General features: G+C 41.9%; 1 non-coding gene across 1 annotated transcript; it reads left to right on the forward strand.

Annotated features, from left to right (window-relative positions):
* The first annotated feature begins 3,600 nt into the window (after positions 1–3,600).
* On the forward strand, positions 3,601–3,703 carry LOC115063023. Its single transcript, XR_003842905.1, has one exon. It is a non-coding gene; the product is annotated as a U6 spliceosomal RNA (small nuclear RNA).
* Positions 3,704–6,924: the final 3,221 nt, after the last annotated feature.

Below are 6,924 nucleotides of genomic sequence, written 5' to 3' on the forward strand. Positions count from 1 at the left end.
GAGCATGCAGATGGTGGTAGGAGGGACAGAGGGAAAGAGTACTGGGGAGAGATCACTGGAATTGGGGGGTCATTTAGGGGACAATGTAGAAACATACTACAGTGGAAAATCCCTGGAATCTTTGAGAATGACCCTAGCAAAGTATCCTAGTAATGAGAAATACAGAGTCATCTTCTATAACAAGGTAAGTCTCTTAGTAGTGGGACTGGAACATCAATCCAGCCACAAAACCTTGACTTGCAATCTGTCCTGCCTGGGGTAAAAGTGGTGCAGAATTTGTGGGAATAGCCAACCAGTGACTGGTCCTACTTGAAGCCCATACCATGAGAGGGAGACCACACTGACACTGCCTGCATAGCCAGGAACCAGAGGCAGGACAGTTCAGAGACCCAAGACAGAAGAAGCACATACAACTGGCAAAAAAATAAAAAAAAAAAAGTTAAAGTCATTCCTAATGATATTCTGCTATACTAGTCCAATTGTCTGTCATCAGAGGGGCATAATTCATCAACTGATGGGAAAAGATACAGAGACCCAAAGCCAAACACTTTGGACATCCAGCAGTACCCGCAGAAGAGAGACATATACCTCATGGTTGTGTAGCTTGGTGTTCTTGTGGGACTCCCAACAGTGGGAGTAAGGTGATTCTGACTCCTTTGCCTGCTCTTGGGATCCTTTTTCCTCCTACTGGGTTGCCCTGTCCAGCCTTAATATGAGGATTTGTACCCAGTTTTATTGTAACTTGTTAGGCTATGTTCAGTAGATATCTCCGGGAGGCCTGTTTTTTAAACTCTTTTGAAGGAAAACAGAAGTAGTGGATTTGGGGGAGGGGTAGTGGAGGGAGAGCAAATTGTGGTTAGGATGTGATGCATGAGAGGAAAAAAAGCAAAGCAAAGCAAAGCAAAGCAAAGCAAAGCAAAGCAAAGCAAAGCAAAGCAAAGCAAAGCAAAGCAAAGCAAAGCAAAGCAAAACAAAGCAAGACAAACAAATTAAAAACCAAAAATGGTATTTATGACCTGGTGAGGTAGCTCAAAGTCAAAGTGTTTGTCACCAACCCTAATAACCTGAGTTTAATCTCCAGGCCTCACATGTTCAAAGGAGAAAAGCTACTCTAAGTAATTGCTCTGACTTCCATGGGAACACGTGTATGTGTGTGTTTGTGTGTGTATACATGTATATGTATGTATGTTATAGGTATATATGCATAACATGCACACACATATAAATATAATTAAAATAAATTAAAAATAAATATATCTAGGATTCATGACCTATGTATAGCAGAATGTTCCCCGTGAAGTTTCCTTCTTAATCTACTCACAATAGGAAATGCTAGATGGCATCCAGGCCTTAGCTTCCCACTTGGCCACTTATCTACCTCTGGCTTTAGGACACATAGTCAGACTAGAATAGAATTTTTATTGAGTCACAACATTATGTTGCTGGCCTCAAGTCTTATAAACCATCATGGACCTCATTGTCACATAGAATTAGTCTGCCTTCCAGGTGACTATGGGTCATAAGACCACACTGAAGAAACCAGGCTCATCCCAAGCCACATTTCACCAAGTGCCTTTGAGGTGGCCAGCCTCAGGCTTCTGAGGTCCATTCATGTCACAATTCAGAGATGGACTTTGATTAGCTGGCCCCTAATGCTGATACCACCTGATGAGCCAGGACAATGCTTAATAACGTTTACTTCTGCAACCTTCAGCTGGGCAGAATATACCAAGATAAGCTGGGAACATTCTTAACCTGCTTCCCCCAGCACCTGCAGGGAAGTTACTGTAAGATTAGAAAAGGTAATTACATCTGATAGAGTGGCTGACAACACATTGTTTGAAGAGAGGGCCTATTGTGAGACAGTTAATGGAAGCCCAGGCCTCTGGTCTCTCACCTCCAGCAGAATGAAATCTGTTTTCATTAGAATGTTTAGAGAGCAGCTGGCAGTCCCTAGCACTTCCAGGGTATTCCAGTTGATGTCAGCCACTCTCATCTAGCTTAGAGCTTAGCTCTTCCTTGCCTCTTTCTCTGTGCTGCCCCCCCCCCCNCCCCCCCCCAGCATTTGCCTTGCTCAGTACTGACTTCACTTTATTAAAATTCGGATCCACTCACCCGATTGAAAGCCCCGTAAGACTCAGGGACTCATTGACTTCGTCTGACCAGAGTCTAGTACAGTTTTTTGCCTTGACATTCATTTTCCATTTTTTGCTGAGCTGACTTAAGTTCAGAGAAATTCTGGGTGCAACGGGGAATCTATGAAGTCTCAATGAGTTGATCATTTGCTAAAACAGGCTAGAGGAAGAAAAGGCATTAATACAGAGATAGGAAGAAGCACCAGCTGACCTTAAGCAGAAAAGATCACCTAATCCACACACTATTTCAGTTCCAATGAAGTCAAGAGAAGGATACTGACTCCGTATTTGTCTAAGTTTCATGTGACATTTGGCCAGAAATAGTACATATATTTCTTTTCTTTTACAATCAGGAAAGCATAAGACACTTCAATGAACCGAGAGGTTGGTATAGGTTAAGATTTGAAACCTAAGGACTTAAAAAAAAAAAAAAAGCACAACATAGATGTACATGTTAAAAATAAGACAACTTGCCCTGTGAAATTCTTAATACATTTTAGAAAAGGTCACCATCTTGTTATCCAAAATGAAGTTTGGATAGAAAATTGTTCATTATGACATTCCCACCCCAATAACTTCTCTACTTCCCTTAGCTCTCTTCCACCTTTAACCCCAGGGCTTAGAGCCTGTGGGCTCCGTGCTGTGCCTCAGCTCTCAGCCACTAAGGCACAGGACAGCCCAATGAGGGAAGAGATGTGGGTGCTGTAAGTGCTTAGAGGGGCAGAGGAGCGGTGTGGAGAGGCAAGGGTGAAGAGACAGAAGGTGAAGGGGCACACCTGTCAGGGCAGATGATGAAAGACTTGTGGCATGCACACAAACTCAATGCATTTTTTTGATGGTTAACACAAACACAGATGACTTTTATAAAGTACTTTTATCTATAATCAGTCTGTTTCTCAACAAATCCCAATGAGAAATAGACAGCTACCAGTTTACAGATGGAAGAAGAGATGCATAGGATACTTGAGCAACAAACCCAAGGGCAGCTGGGGAAATTGGATGCCAGGGTAAGTCCCTCCTTTTCAAAGGGTCTAACATAAGGAACTCAAGACATCCATCCTTCCACACTCTTCCAGGCAGGCACTCTCACTGTGGGACATTAGAAGAGTATTATCAAGATCCTCCATCCCAGACAGGATGAAAAGACAAAGAACACAGAGCATTCAGACAGCCCCAAGAAACATCATCTGCTCTGTTGAAAGAGTCAAGAGGCACTGTCCACACTTGCTTCACCTTGTTATCACCTGCTTCACATAGGACGTGATACATCATGGAGAGATGATTTCCAGGTGAGACTGTTATCCAGGGCCTCCTTAATAGACATTTACAGTAAGCCTCTTAGTATTCTTTTATGAATAGTGCAAGTAGAAAGATCTCACATGATGCAGAAATCAAGAACTATAGCTAGCAGCCGCATGCTTATAGGCATGTTGTTTTAGGTCAGGAACTAAAAATCCATCCAGTGGTGTTCACCGAGCAGCACACATAATAAAATCTGAATGAGACAAAGACTAGCATGTCTCCTGCTCAAGGATGACTTGCAACTTCATGAAGCATTAAAAATAAAATCCATGCAGTGATTACTATCCATTTCAGGCTTAGTTAAACAAAACCAACCTCTTACAAGTAACTGAAGACAGTCTTTAAGTTCCTTTTAAAAATGGAGATTTCAAGCCATCACATATTTGTGCAAAATCCTCTGAGCATCTTCTGTGTGTGGTGTGTCCTTGTAGCTCCATAGCTCCAAATGTGGCTCTGTAGGAAGGTAGGAGGCTCGAGTAGGCAGTTCCACAGTCTGCTTTTCCTGTGTCATCTCTCTGTAAACAATCACAGTAGTCTTTATATTTTATTAAAATCAGAGCAAGGACATAGTTTTCCAATATCTCCAAACTTGGTCAGGGCATCTGTGGTGTGTGCCGGCAACCCAGACATGGTGTATGTGCAGAGCAGCCCACAGGAAGGTGGCTGAATCTAAGGCTGAAAATGAAGGGAGAGACCTGGAACTCTCACTTGCATCTGCAACAATGGGCCATTGTTAGGCCTGAGCTCTGTCAAACAATTGCCTTGATAGGACAAAATACCTATTGAGAAGGATAGCTTTGCACCCTGGTACTTCAGGCAGCCCAGCTTGCTCCAGCTGTGTGTGTGTGTGTGTGTGTGTGTGTGTGTGTGTTTGCGTGAGTGCTTGTGTGTGTTTGATTATTGGACCTACCTGCCATCCCCCCATGACTTCACATCTTTGCACTTCTGGTGGGTCTCAGTTGGCCTCATTCTATGAAATGCAGCATTTGTAGCAGTCTTTATCTTTTTACATTCCTCTTTGGTAGGTCATAGTGTTTAAAGTGAAGAAAGCTTTCATGCCTTCTACTACACAAATGAGCACAACCTCTTGTTAATAAGTAATAGATTCATCACCTAAAGTTTTAGTAGTTTGGCAACTTAAAGCACAGCAAAGCTTTTCCTGGCTGTGTTAAAATGGGGAGTACATTGTGACCTCAAGGCAGGTCAGCTTTAATGTTCTTGCTCCCCAGTTTCTCCAAGCTTATGAGACTCCAGGCCAAGCAACTGATGGTATTAGATGAAGTCTTAGTCTTTTCATCTCATAGAGGAATATATTGATCTGAGTTTTCCAAAGAATTTAATCTACCAGAGAGAGAGTCTTCTTAAAAGGCTTATAGCATAAATCTGAACACAATATTGATATCTAGAGTTATACTTTTTTTTTTTAAAGATTTATTTATTTATTATATGTAAGTACACTGTAGCTGTCTTCAGACACTCCAGAAGAGGGCGTCAGATCTCGTTGCGGATGGTTATGAGCCACCATGTGGTTGCTGGGATTTGAACTCCGGACCTTGGGAAGAGCAGTCGGGTGCTCTTACCCACTGAGCCATCTCACCAGCCTGAGTTATACTTTTTTACAAGACCATTTTTGCAGTTTTTTTAAAGGTGATATTTGAACTATACTGGCAAATAAATAATATTTTTAAAGTATAGTGTATATATTTACTGTTTATTGGAACAACAAATGTGAATAATGACATATGCTGATGAGTTATGCTCCCTGTCTGTTCTCCCAGGCACTTCCTGAACCCATGGTGGACCCTGCTCGCTCCGCTCCCTGTTAATAATGGATCCTTCCATTTCTTACCTTTTATACAAAGTATTTGGAACTTGGAACTAAAGAGTTGGCTGAGTAGGTAGTACTTGCTGTGCAAGTATGAGCTTGAGTCTGAATTTCCAGAACCAACATAAAGGTTGGGTGTATATTTTATATATGTGACCTTGGTATTGATGAAACAGAGACTGGAAAACCCTGGGAACTTGTAGAAATACCAAACTTCATGCTCTGTGAGTGCCCTGTCTACAAAAGGTTGGTCAAGAAATTTCTGCAGATGCAGGGCATACCATTTCTTTCACTTCATCCCCATCAAACTTTCAAGCAGTAACTATGATCTTTGAACTTTTTACCTGGAAGGTGTGAAGATTCTGGTGTATAACTTGACTATTGAAAGGCATGTTCTGTTGTTGTGAAAAAACACTGACCAAATAAACTTGTGTGTGTGTGTGTGTGGGGGGATTTGGCTCATACTTCCACATCACAGTCTATCATCAAGAGAAGCCGAAAGCCAAAGCAGGAACTCAAGGCAGGAACATGAAGACAAGAACTATAGCAAAGACCGCAGAGGAGCAGTGCTTACTGGCTTGCTCCCTTAGGGACCATTTGCCCAGGAAGGGTACCTCTCATTGTGGTCTGGACTGTCAAAGATCAATCAAGAATATGGCCCACAGATATGCCTACAGGCCTCATCAACGTGGTTCTTCAACTGAAGGTCCTTATTCTCATGGATGTCAAGTTGACATAAAACTAACTAGGACCAACACTCAGATCTTATGTTTAGGGAAATAAGAAAGTAGACTTGGGAGAACAAAAGATCAGACATAGGGAACTTGTTCAGTTTGAGCTTGTAAGGAGGAAACATGGAATCATTTTCCTAGGTGGAAACAATAAGTGTTCATCACAACTAATAGTACTCTTATACCATACCAGGGCTTGGATGTCTCTTATTCACTCATCATCAGAAGCCACATATTTGTGCGCAAATGCACTTGTGAAGCAAAGGGTGCACATTCAGTGTTTGATTAATAGTGAGTAGATTTTTGACCCTGCTGTTATAAGACCACAATGACTGTTGGTTAACTTTCTGGGCAACTACTCTGGCCCAAACCATAATCATAATGAAGGGGGCATGGAGAACTATGAACTGGGTTGTCCTGAAGATGACCTGTGTTTTGCCTAGAAAGAGCCAAAGCTTAGAGTGTGACCTTTCTGAGTTCTGTCATGGATGGACCAATCTTTTATGATCTAAGCTGCCTACATTTGCTCGATTTTTTATTTACTGTGTCCCCTTAAAAATAAAATGTTGTCACACAGTAGGTCCCTACTTCTGTTAGACATATTGTGGTATGGTTCTAGTTATTTTTGAGAAGGGCAGGAAAGAAGAATTATGATTTGGTATGGAGGCACACACATGTATATAGAGAGCCAGATAGTTACACTTTCATACCATGTGGGTCATGTGTTCTCTATTTCTCTGTTTTGTTAGTTAGTTAGCTAGTTAGTTAGTTAGTTAGTTAGTTAGTTAGTTTAAGACAGGTTATTTCTATGTATCCCTGGCTGTTCTGGAACTAGCTATGTATTCTTGCCTCAAACTCACTGAGATCTGTCTGTCATTGCCTCCCTTTGGCCGGGATTAAAGGTGAGTGTCACCAGGCCTGGCTTGGCATT

The sequence above is a fragment of the Mus pahari genome, chromosome 22 (genome assembly GCF_900095145.1).
Source record: "Mus pahari chromosome 22, PAHARI_EIJ_v1.1, whole genome shotgun sequence".
NCBI lineage: Eukaryota > Metazoa > Chordata > Mammalia > Rodentia > Muridae > Mus > Mus pahari.